The 13,266-nt window shown below is 52.8% G+C and overlaps 1 protein-coding gene across 1 annotated transcript in view; it reads right to left on the bottom strand.

Moving 5' to 3' along the window:
- Positions 1-13,266, bottom strand: part of efnb3b (ephrin-B3b) — a 60,729-nt gene that overhangs the window by 46,753 nt on the left and 710 nt on the right. The window lies entirely within an intron of this gene.

Genomic DNA, 13,266 nt, shown 5'->3' with positions numbered 1-13,266 from the left:
CCTGGCAGAATCTGTAGAGAGAAACAGAGTTAACATTTGAACTCTCGTGACAGACAGATTCTGAGGAAGACTGGCTGGACTCAAAGGGTCCGTCCTTTCTCTCCACAGCTGCTGAGTTGCTCCAGCCATTTGTATTGGCGTTTGTTTCTGACACAGAGGAAGGTGGTGGTGGTGGTGGTTGGAGGGTCAGTCCCCTCAGCTCCAGGCCATCTCTGCAGGAGTCCCTCAGGGGAGTGTCCTCAGCCCAACCACCTTCAGCTGCTTCCTCAATGACCTTCCCTCCATCAGAAGGTCCGAAGTGGGGATCCTCACCGATGATTACACAGTGTTCAGCACCATCCACCCCGCTCCCTCAGAGACTGAAGCAGTTTAAATGCAGCAAGATCTGGACAATATCCAGGCTTGGGCTGACAAGGGGCAAGTAACATTCACCCCACATAAACCCCAGGCTGTGACCATCACCTCCAGGAGACAATCTAATTACTGGATGTTGATATTCAATGGTGTTACCGTCACCCCACTGTGGGGGTTAATATTGACCAGAAACAGAACGGGACCAGCCATAACAACACAGTGGCTACAAGAGCAGGTCAAAGGCTAATAAACTCCCCTCCTGCCTCCCCCCAAAGCCTGTCCCACCATCTACAAGGCACAGGTCAGGAGGGGGAGGGAATACTCCCCACTTGCCCCTGGATGGGGGCAGCTCCAACAACACTCGAGAAGCTCGACACCATCCAGACACTCCGTACACAGGGACTCCTGCAGGAAAGGTCCGAGCTAATGGGATGGAGGTTTTATTCGAAGTCACTGAGAGGTTTAATGAGGTCAGTGTGTACACAGAGTTCCAGAAGGTATCTGAAATAGCACTGCACAACAGGCTTGTGATAAAGACAGAGTACTGAGGGAGAGGGGGAGAGACGGAGAGAGTGAGGTGGGGGGGGGAAGAGAGAGAGAGAGATGGGGAGAGGGAGGGAGAGATGGGGAGAAGGAGGGAGAGGTGGGGGGTGGGAAAGAGAGAGAGGGAGAGGTGGGGAGTGGGAAAGAGAGAGAGGGAGAGAGAGCGAGAGAGAGAGAGAGCGCGAGCGCGAGAGAGAGAGCGCGAGAGAGAGAGAGAGTACTGTTGGTGCTGGCAATTGGAATAAAAGCAGACTGTGCTGGAGAAATGGAGTGAGGGGTTGGCCTCAGTACACTGTCTCTTTGGGTATGAGTCACACTGGACTCAATACAGCAATTTGCTCACTCTCTCTCACTTGCGCGCTTGCTCGCTCTCTCCCTCTCTCTCATGCACACACACACTCTCTCACTTGCCTGTGCTGTCTCATTCTCACACTCTCGTGCTCTCTCTCGCCCTGTCCAAAGGCACTGCCAGACCCGCTGAGTTTCTCCTGCACCTCCAGTTTTTACAGTGAGCTGGTGAGGAGTGCCAGAGTTTGGGAACAAAAGGGATGGTGGATGGAGTGATGGGAAACCGAGGGGAGCGAGACTGGGTAAGAGCACTGTGTGAGGCAGGTCAGTTTGTGTGACTGACCCAGATTTCAGTGTAAAGGGGAGACATTTCAGAGTCTGTGGAGGACAGGAAACTTGGTAGCACTGTGGATTGTGTGTGTGGGGGGGGGGCGGGGGTCATGGGGAGGTGTGGGGGACAGCGCAGAACCTCACAAGGACATTGAGAAGCTGGTGCAGTTGCAGAGGGGGCTGATACAGCTGGGAGTGGAGAATCTGTGGGGTGGTAGAGTTTGGAAAGAAAAAATGTGGGGTGACAGTATGAAACAAAAGGGATTACACAAGGGGGGGGGGGGGGGGGACTCCTGGGACAGAGCAGCTTTATGTATTTGTGTAGAAATCAGTGGGACAGGTGGAGACAGCCATTCATAATTTGTCACAACGCAATTGCAGAGAAGGTATTGAGGATTGAGTCCCTGTACGACAGATACATAACTATTTAATTAAAGCCCCTGCTATTCAGAGCAGGCTTTAACCCAGACCACCAAATAACACAATATTGTGAATGAACCCATCCCTTAACAAAACCAACGGATCACCAACTTACTGGGATGGGATTTAATCTGTACTTCAGCACAAATGTTCACACATTCATTCACACATAAGACAAAACTAAAACAAAACACAATTTGACAGAATTAGGCTGAAAAAGGAATTAGACTGGGAGAATCAAATTCAGATCAAGGATCCAGGCCAGGAGAGAGAGAGTGACCTTTCACACTTGTTTTGATTTGACTCCGGATGTCTTGGCAAATCGATTGTCGAGCTTAAACTTGGTGGCAGATCAGTTGGACCTAGGGCTTCCTCGGGTCTGAAAATTCTCTCTTGGGAGTTTCTAGTTTATTTTGTTTTTAGAGTCTTGTCTCTCTGAGAAGGTGAGAGGTGCTTGCTGTTTGGTGGTTTCTGGGTGTAATCTGAGTACACAACACTGAGACATAGAGTCATAGAGCACGGAAACAAACTCCCCAGTATAACCAGGCTGTGCCGGATATAATCCCAAACTAATCTAGTCCCACCTGCCTGCTCCTGACCCATGTCCCTCCAACCTTCCCTATTCACGTATTCATCCAGATATCTTTTTAACCTTGTAATAGTCCCCACGTCCACCCCTTACTCAGGAAGTTCATTCCACACACAAACCACCCTCTGAGTAAAATGTTGCCCCATACGTCTTTTTAAAATCTCTCTTCTTTCACCTTAATGTGCCCCCGGTGTTGAATTCCCCACCCCAGGGGACCATTAACCCTATCTATACCTCTCATTATTTTATAAAACTCTTATCAGGTGACCTCTCACCTCCAGTTAAAACAACAAAACCCACAAACCTATCCTTATAACGCCAACCCTTCACTCCCAGCCCCATCCTGGTAAATCTCTTCTGAACCCTCTCCAGTTGAGTAATATCCTCCCGAAAACAGGGTGACCAGAATGGGACACAGTACTCCAGGCACAGCCTCCCCAAAATCCTGTACAACCCCAACGTAATGTCCCGACTCCTGTACTGAAAGGTTGGAGCGATGAAGTAAGCAAGCGAAACGCCTTCACTAACATACTGCAGGGTAACCAGTTCAAAGGTCATTGTCAGGCAGATTTCAAACTGCCCAGCAGTGTCCACTTTACAGATTCCAGATTATAAATGGACAATACATCGTCCCTGGACTTCATTAGTAGATGCAGAGGTTACAGGAGCAAAGGCAATGATGCTGGCTGTCTATAAGATTACAATATTTTATTCACTCAGGGGGTGTGGGCATCACTGGCTGGGCCCAGCATTTCTTGCCTCATCCCTAGTTATCCCCCTAGAGGAGGTGGGGGGTGAGCTGCCTTCTTGACCCGCTGCAGTCCATGTGCTGGAGGGTAGACCCACAATGTCTCTGAGGGAGGGAATCCCAGAGCTCTGTGGAGGCTTTACTGGGAGAATAGGCCATTACCCCTCAATGTCGGACCGCACAGAGATGGGAAGCATGGGAACAAAGTGGGGAACTGAGTGGGACAGAGGGTCCTCAGGTGGGAGAGCAGAGAGAGACCAAACAGAAAGGGATAGTCCCAGAGACAGAGAGAGGGAGAGGCACAGAGAGAGGGACAGAAAGTGAGGGGGAGGTAGGGACAAATGCATTGACAGAGATAGAGAGACACACATACAGAGACAGACAGAGACAAAGACAGACACAGAGAGAGAGAGGAAGAGACACAGAGAGAGACAGAGGCATTGTCAGAGACAGAGACACACACAGACAAACAGAGAGAGGCAGAGCGACAGCAAGAGAGAGACAGACACAGAGAGACAGACAGAGAGAGAGGAAAAGAGGCACGGTGTCCATCTTTGGCGGCACGGTGGCTCAGTGGTTAGCACGGCTGACTCCCAGCTCCAGGGACCTGGGATCGATTCCATCCTCGGACCACTGTCTGTGAGGAGTTTGCACATTCTCCCCGTGTCTGCGTGGGTTTCCTCCGGGTGCTCCAGTTCCCTCTCACAGTCCAAAGATGGGCAGGTTAGGGTGGATTGGCCATGGGAAATTGTCCCATAGTGTCCAGGGATGTGCAGGTTAGGGTAGGCTGACCATGGATAATTGTCCCATAGTGTAAGGTGCATTAGTCAGGGGCAAATGTTGGGGAATGGGTTTGGGTGGGTTACTCTTCGGAGGGTCGGTATGGACTTGTTGGGCTGAAGGGCCTGTTTCGATACTGTAGGGAATCTAATCCAATCTAAAGACAGAATAGGACAGTGACAGAGGCAGACAGGAAAAGGAAGGAGAAAGCTAGAGACAGACCGAAAAGAGAAAAGAAATGGGGACTGATCATGTGGCCCCGACTCCCAGCCTGAACTTGTACAAATGTACCAGGGAGACAGGGAGCAGCAGGACATGGAACAGAGTTCCACAGAGAGGCTGAAATACAATTTCAAACTTGATTAGCAATTAACGTGATTAAAGCTGGGAATTTCATTTCATCCGAGCTGCCCGGGATGGAGCAAATCATTAACAGGAACGATTATCGGAGTCTCTCAAACTGCTCCCCCATGAAGCAGATCAGTTAATTACCAACGCAATAATGGGACAAACAGTAACCCCTTCCAGCCCAGACACACCACGGCAACTGGAAAACAGAGCTCCCTCAGCACTGACCCTCCGACAGTGCTCACTCCCTCAGCGCTGACCCTCCGACAGTGCTCACTCCCTCAGCGCTGACCCTCCGACAGTGCGGCGCTCCCTCAGCGCTGACCCTCCGACAGTGCGGCGCTCCCTCAGCGCTGACCCTCCGACAGTGCGGCGCTCCCTCAGCGCTGACCCTCCGACAGTGCGGCGCTCCCTCAGCGCTGACCCTCCGACAGTGCCCACTCCCTCAGCGCTGACCCTCCGACAGTGCCCACTCCCTCAGCGCTGACCCTCCGACAGTGCCCACTCCCTCAGTACGGAGAGGTGCAGGGAGCTGGAAGTGGCAACAGGGGTAGGGAGGGGATGTAGGGGCTGGAGGTGTTTACTCAAACAAACAATGATTACACAGTGTTCAGCACCATCCACCCCGCTCCCTCAGAGACTGAAGCAGTTTAAATGCAGCAAGATCTGGACAATATCCAGGCTTGGGCTGACAAGGGGCAAGTAACATTCACCCCACATAAATCCCAGGCTATGACCAACTCCTACAGGAGACAATCTCACCACCGCCCCCTTGACATTCAATGGTGTTCCCATCACTGAATCCCCCACTATCAACATCCTGGGGGTTACCATTGACCAGAAACTCAACTGGACTCCCCACAGCAACTCAGTGTCTACAGGAGCAGGGCAGGGGCTGGGAATCCTGCAGCGAGTAACTCCCCTCCTGACTCCCCCCAAAGCCTGTCCCACCATCTACAAGGCACAGGTCAGGAGGGGGAGGGAATACTCCCCACTTGCCCCTGGATGGGGGCAGCTCCAACAACACTCAAGAAGCTCAACACCATCCAGGGACAAAGCAGCCCCACACCCACAAACACCCCCTCCCTCCCTTACCCACCCCCCCCCTCAGTAGCAGCAGTGTGTACCATCCCCTCCCTCCCTTACCCACCCCCCCTCAGTAACAGCAGTGTGTACCATCCCCTCCCTCCCTTACCCACCCCCCCCCTCAGTAGCAGCAGTGTGTACCACCCCCTCCCTCCCTTACCCACCCCCCCTCAGTAGCAGCAGTGTGTACCACCCCCTCCCTCCCTTACCCACCCCCCCTCAGTAACAGCAGTGTGTACCATCCCCTCCCTCCCTTACCCACCCCCCCCAGTAACAGCAGTGTGTACCATCCCCTCCCTCCCTTACCCACCCCCCCCAGTAACAGCAGTGTGTACCATCCCCTCCCTCCCTTACCCACCCCCCCTCAGTAACAGCAGTGTGTACCAGCTACAAGATGTCCTGCAGAAACTCCCCAAAGACCCTCAGGCAGCACCTTCCAAACCCACGGCCCCTTCCATCCAGAAGGACAAGGGGCAGCAGGTACATGGGAACCCCCACCCCCTGCACGTTCCCCTCCGACCCCCTCCCCATCCCGACTTGGGAATATATCGCCGTTCCCTCAGTGTGGCTGGGTCAGAATCCTGGGATTCCCTCCCTCTGGGACATTGTGGGTCTACCCTCCAGCACATGGACTGCAGCGGGTCAAGAAGGCAGCTCAACCCCCACCTTCTCAAGGGGGGCAACTAGGGACGGGAGGCTGTGGGTCTACCCAATGGAATGGAGTGTGGGGCAGAGACAGGTGAGGGAGAGCGAGGGTGGTGGCGAGGGGTCCGGAGTGGGGAAACATGAAGAGGACATGAAATAATAAACATCTTTTTGGTCATTCCTGTGAAGGGAGGCAGGTGGAAGATGTAATCACAGGATTTTAAATGCTCCCCCCTCCCAACCTTCTCCAGATCACCAACCACTCCCTCTGACCACGGGAGACTACAGGGAGTTCAGGAGGAGGGTGGGGGTTTTTTTAAACGGAGGTATGGGTTGGTGGGTGGTGGGGAGTGGAGGGGATTCCATCAGGCAGCCTCACCCCTGCCCCAGGCTCATGTCAGCTGGAACAGGATCACTCTCACAGCGCACATCGCCAGCAGACAGACGGCGGGTCGGACTCAGATTCACAGCCAGACCCACCCAACAGGCGTCTGCAATCCCAACCCTGGATCAGTGTGGGGCTGGAAAAGCACAGCAGGTCAGGCAATATCCGAGGAGCAGGAGAATCAACGTTCCGGGAAAAAGCCCCTCATCAGGAATAAAATCCAGTGTCCAGTTCCCGTTGCCTCCTCACCCTCCCCAATCCTTCAAGGTCCCACTCCCACCCCCTCCACCAGCAGCACCACTGGCCTCTCCTCCCCTCAGCATCTCCCTCACCCTCTTCAACTTTACTCTGTATCTAACACCGTGCTGTCCCTGTCCTGGGAGTGTTTGATGGAGGGGGGACAGTGTAGTGGGAGCTTTATTCTGTATCTAATACCGTGCTATCCCTGTCCCTGGGAGCGTTTGATGGGGGGACAGTGTAGAGGGGGCTTTACTCTGTATCTAACCTCCGTGCTGTTCCTGTCCCTGGGAGAGTTTGATGGGGGGGGGACAGTGTCAAGGGAGCTTTACTCTCTAATGACTGCTGACTCCTCTGCTATCCTGGGTGAAATCTGTGATGAGTTGGGGCCAGGTGTGGAGACGTCCAGCTGTATTGTTGTGGGCTTATTGTGATTGTCCTGAGTTCCAACACTGCATTCCAGTAGTACCCATGACATTCCGAGCTCTCCACCTCGTGTGGGGAACACACTGTTCACTCCAAATGTTCCCAGAGCGAGCAGGACGTTGCTGACAAAGCTCCCCGGCCTTCAAACATACAGCAACACTGGAGGGATCACATTCCAATCAGCGCACCCTCACACCTTTCCCCCACAACACCACACAGTCGGACAAGGGGCACAGGACAGTCAGAGATGAGGGAGTGGACACTGTCGGAGGGTCAGTGCTGGGGGAGTGCCGCACTGTCGGAGGGTCAGTGCTGGGGGAGTGCCGCACTGTCGGAGGGTCAGTGCTGGGGGAGTGCCGCACTGTCGGAGGGTCAGTGCTGGGGGAGTGGGCACTGTCGGAGGGTCAGTGCTGGGGGAGTGAATGTGGTTTTAATGAATTCCATGCGTTATTTCTGTATTTCGGATCATTTCGGTGCTGAATTGGAATCAGAAACCAGGAATCAACCACCCGGTGAGAGGTGGCTTTACACAGCAACTCAGAACCAACCACTTTCCAGAGATAAGACAGTTGGACAGTTCCAGAAACTGCCGCTCCTGACATCACGGTCAGAAGCTTTTTCCAAGAAAGTGCTGTTAGTCTCTGCCGTATCATTAACCCTGACCCTGTACGGTTACACAGTGAGTGACCCTTACCCTGCTGTATAAACCCTGACTCTGTACGGTTACACAGTGAGTGACCCTTACCCTGCTGTATAAACACTGACTCTGTACGGTTACACAGTGAGTGACCCTTACCCTGCTGTATAAACACTGACTCTGTACGGTTACACAGTGAGTGAACCTTACCCTGCTGTATAAACACTGACTCTGTACGGTTACACAGTGAGTGACCCTTACCCTGCTGAATAAACACTGACTCTGTACGGTTACACAGTGAGTGACCCTAACCCTGCTGAATAGACCCTGACTCTGTACAGTCACACAGTGACCCTTACCCTGCTGCATAAACACTGACTCTGTACGGTTACACAGCGAGTGACGCTTACCCTGCTGAATAAACACTGACTCTGTACGGTTACACAGTGAGTGACCCTTACCCTGCTGAATAAACACGGACTCTGTATAGTTTACACAGTGAGTGACCCTTGCCCTGCTGAATAAACATTGACTCTGTACAGTTACACAGGGAGTGACCCTTACCCTGCTGAATAAACCCTGACTCTGTACGGTTACACAGTGAGTGACCCTTACTCTGCTGAATAAACACTGACTCTGTACGGTTACACAGTGGGTGACCCTTACCCTGCTAAATAAACACTGACTCTGTACAGTCACACAGCGAGTGACCCTTCCCTGCTGAATAAACCCTGACTCTGTACGGTTACACAGGGAGTGACGCTTACCCTGCTGAATAAACCCTGACTCTGTACGGTTACACAGTGAGTGACCCTTACTCTGCTGAATAAACACTGACTCTGTACGGTGACACAGTGTGACCCTTATCCAGTTTTCAGTCAGTTCATAGCTCAATGTTCACTCTAAGATGGGCTCAATATTCTAAGTCAAGACTAGCTGGGCATTTCCCTGATTGGAGAAAGTGAGGTCTGCAGATGCTGGAGATCAGAGCTGAAAATGTGTTGCTGGAAAAGCGCGGCAGGTCAGGCAGCATCCAAGGAGCAGGAGAATCGATGTTTTGGGCATGAGCCCTTCTTCAGGAATGAGGAGGGTCTGCCAAGCCCCCTAAGTTAAAAAGTAGGGAGGAGGGACTTGGGGGAGGGGTGTTGGAAATGCGATAGGTGGAAGGAGGTCAAGGTGAGGGTGATAGGCCGGAGTGGGGGGTGGGGGCGGAGAGGTCAGGAAGAAGATTGCAGGTTAGGAGGGCGGTGCTGAATTTGAGGGCTGGGACTGAGACAGGTGGGGGGAGGGGAAATGAGGAGACTGGAGAAATCTGGGTTCATCCCCTTGTGGTTGGAGGGTTCCCAGGCGGAAGATGAGGCGCTCCTCCTCCAGCCGTCGTGTTGCTATGGTCTGGCGATGGAGGAGTCCAAGGACCTGCATGTCCTCGGTGGAGTGGGAGGGGGAGTTAAAGTGTTGAGCACCTCATCTTCCGCCTGGGAACCCTCCAGCCACAAGGGGATGAACCCAGATTTCTCCAGTCTCCTCATTCCCCCCCGTTCCCATTTTCCTGATTGGTCCACATTAAGAACCCCAATCCAGGAGCCCTGTCTGACAGATAGACACAGGAGTGTCAGAGGGCGTGGGGAAGACTCGGTCAGTGTCATGGACTCTCCATGGGCTGGATAAAGGGTGGGCGCAGTGACAGGATTCCTCTCTCTGTGGAGTTCTTTCACTGAGAACATGGTGGAACTTGCCCCTCTGGAGGTCAGTCATGAGTGAAAGGCATTAAAAGGTTATGGGACGTGGGCAGGATGGTGAAGCTGAGACCAAAAACAGATCAGCCGTGATGGTATCCAATGACAGAACAGGTTTGAGGGGCTGAAGACCCTTCTCCCGCTCCCAATTCTGATATCCTGACGTTACGTCCTGGGAGTCGGGTTTGTATCCGAGACAATATATCATTTCCGTAATCACAGACGGTGCATTTTTATTTAAAGTGATTGGATTATGGCGTGGTTTAGGAACTGCTGAACTCTCCCACTGTTCCTGCAGCCACCCCCAGCCCCCGTTAAAGATCACTGCGTTTATTTTACACAGTCTCATAGAACCTAAAGAAGTACAGCACAGAACAGGCCCTTACGCCCATGATGTTGTGCCTAGGGTTAATCCTAATATAAAATATAATAACCTAACCTACACACCCCTCAATTCCCTGTTACCCATGTGCATATCCAGCAGTCGCTTAAAATGTCCCTAAAGACTCTGCGCTAGCAACACATTCCACACATTCACAACTCTCTGCGTCAAGAACCGACCTCTGACATCTCCTCTATACCTTCGTCCCAATGCCTTAAAACTATGACCCCCTCGTACCAGCCACCCCTGCCCTGGGGAAGGGTCTCTGGCTATTGACTCGACCTATTCCACTCAATATCTTGCACACCTCTCCTCCTCTCTCGTCTCCTCCGTGATTTTCCGACGGAGGACAAATCCTCCGCCCCTCCCTGCGTTGTGCTCCATCTGCCACCTGACCACTCACTCCAGCGATCTGTCCCGGTGTTTCTGTGGAGGGCCATTCCCCGGCTGGGGAATATCACGGGGAAGGGAATAGTCAGCTTCCCTTCCTGATATAAACAGCCTGCTCATTACCAACAACTGAGAGACACAACTGGGGTGGGGAGGGGGTGAGCTAATGAGCTGCTCTGGACAGAACAGTCTCGACGGCACAGATCCCGAATGTAATTATTAGGGAATACTGTGACACCTCTGAAAGGGAAGGGGCTGCTTCAGGGAGAATTCAGAGGGAACTGGTTGGAACTAATTACAGATTAACAGCACATTGTTCCATCCCACCAGAACTCAGAGAAACCTCTGATAGCGTCCAGAAATTATTAGTAAGGAGCTGCCCGGGGAAGCTCAGGATGATGACTGTGCGGTTGTGACAGTGTGTGTGCACAACTGCCCTGTGTCAGAGCAGGGAGCGGTCAATATTTTTAGCCAATGTCCCAGTCAGAGACAGTCAGCAGTATCTGGCAATATCTGCACAGAGAGAGGAGACGGAAACAGTCTCATCAAAAATTAAAAGCAAAATCCTGGATAAATAGCCAGGGCTTGGGGGACAAGAGTTGAAATCCTGTCCAGGAGCTCACCCTGAAATCGAACACAACGCCCCCAACTCCGTTACTGAACACCACACCTCTCTGCCCTATCCTGCAGCGAGTAACTCCCCTCCTGCCTCCCCCCAAAGCCTGTCCCACCATCTACAAGGCACAGGTCAGGAGGGTGAGGGAATACTCCCCACTTGCCCCTGGATGGGGGCAGCTCCAACAACACTCAAGAAGCTCGACACCATCCAGGGACAAAGCAGCCCCACACCCACAAACATCCCCTCCCTCCCTTACCCCCCCCCCCTCAGTAACAGCAGTGTGTACCATCCCCTCCCTCCCTTACCCACCCCCCCCAGTAACAGCAGTGTGTACCATCCCCTCCCTCCCTTACCCACCCCCCCTTACCCAACCCGTCCGTACCGACCAGATATCCCAACCCAATCTAGTCCCACCTGCCAGCACCCGCCCATATCCCTCCAAACCCTTCCTATTCATATACCCATCCAAATGCCTCTTAAATGTTGTAATTGTACCAGCCTCCACCACTTCCTCTGGCAGCTCATTCCATACACGTACCACCCTCTGGGTGAAAACGTTGCCCTTTAGGTCTCTTTTATACCTTTCCCCTCTCACCCTAAACCTACGCCCTCTAGTTCTGGACTCCCCCACCCCAGGGAAAAGACTTTGTCTATTTACCCTATCCATGCCCCTCATGATTTTGTAAACCTCTATAAGGTCACCCCTCAGCCTCCGACGCTCCAGGGAAAACAGCCCCAGCCTGTTCAGCCTCTCCCTGTAGCTCAGATCCTCCAACCCTGGCAACATCCTTGTAAATCTTTTCTGAACCCTTTCAAGTTTCACAACATCTTTCCGATAGGAAGGAGACCAGGACTGAACGCAATATTCCAACAGCGGCCTCACCAATAATAATGACATGGAGCAGTTACCAGGATGGAGTCAGTGATCGGTGTCAGGTTAGAATGAAGGTCAATTGTTTGACCCGGAGACTTCCCAAAATCAAACCATTTCACAATGCGCGGATCCTCCCAACATCCACAGCCCCATGTGCACAGCCAGATCCCAAAAAACAGGACAGCACCAAGCCCTCGTGGAGAACGGGAAGAAAATCCAGCTGAATCAGGTAGGATTGGATCAGCCAGACACACACACACAGACACACACAGATACAGACACACACAGATACAGACACACACAGATACAGACACACACGCACACACAGATACAGACACACACACACAGATACAGACACACACACACAGATACAGACTAACACACACCCACTTACACACTCAGTGTAAACAGTTAGACACCCAGGGTTCATCGCAGAGACCCACGACAGTTCCTGTCCAATGTGTAAAACCATCCAAACATTACAACAGCAGAGCTCGGGAAAGCGCAGCGCATAATCTACCGTTTATACAACAGCCCAGAACCACTGAGTTCTGAGGGAGGATCGCTGCACCTGAAACATGAACTCTGATTCCTCCTGACAGATACAGCCCGATCTACTGAGCTTTTCCAGCAATCTCTGCTTTTATCAGAGAAGCACAGTCACACTCTCAGGGAATGGGTTTATTGCGGGGGTGTTCGCTGGAGAGGACAATATCTGAGAATCTGGTCCTGGAACTGAATGAATCACTCGCTCTTGAGAGTGCACAGTGTTACTGGCACTGCAGAGTCAGAGCACACACACACACTCACACACTCCCCTCAGCACCGACCCTCCAACAGTGCAGCACTCCCTCAGCACTGACCCCTCCGACAGTGCGGCGCTCCCTCAGCACTGACCCTCGACAGTGCGGCGCTCCCTCAGCACTGACCCTCCGACAGTGCCCACTCCCTCAGCACTGACCCCTCCGACAGTGCCCACTCCCTCAGCACTGACCCTCCGACAGTGCGGCACTCCCTCAGCACTGACCCTCCGACAGTGCGGCACTCACCCTCAGCACTGACCCTCCGACAGTGCGGCACTCCCTCAGCACTGACCCTCCGACAGTGCGGCACTCCCTCAGCACTGACCCTCCGACAGTGCGGCACTCCCCTCAGCACTGACCCTCCGACAGTGCGGCACTCCCTCAGCACTGACCCTCCACGTTCCCTCTATCTCCTGAAAGACAGTGTGTAGTGGGAGGTGAAGTGACCGTGTTCTGAGCCAGCACTGTGAGGGTTAATGAGTGAGGGAGGCTGAGTGCACTGTGAGGATTCCTCATTGTATTAACCCTTTAGCTGACTGACCACACTCTGCATTGATCATGTATTGCTCAGTGCATCTGTGGGGCCCTGGAATGCAATCTCCTTGGAGCCACTATAAGAGGCCATTCAGCCTCTGAAATCTCTCCC

This window comes from Hemiscyllium ocellatum, chromosome 44, assembly GCF_020745735.1.
Source record: "Hemiscyllium ocellatum isolate sHemOce1 chromosome 44, sHemOce1.pat.X.cur, whole genome shotgun sequence".
Lineage (NCBI taxonomy): Eukaryota > Metazoa > Chordata > Chondrichthyes > Orectolobiformes > Hemiscylliidae > Hemiscyllium > Hemiscyllium ocellatum.
The sequence above is the reverse complement of the archived record's forward strand: the minus strand, read 5'-3'. Positions and strand labels throughout refer to the sequence as shown.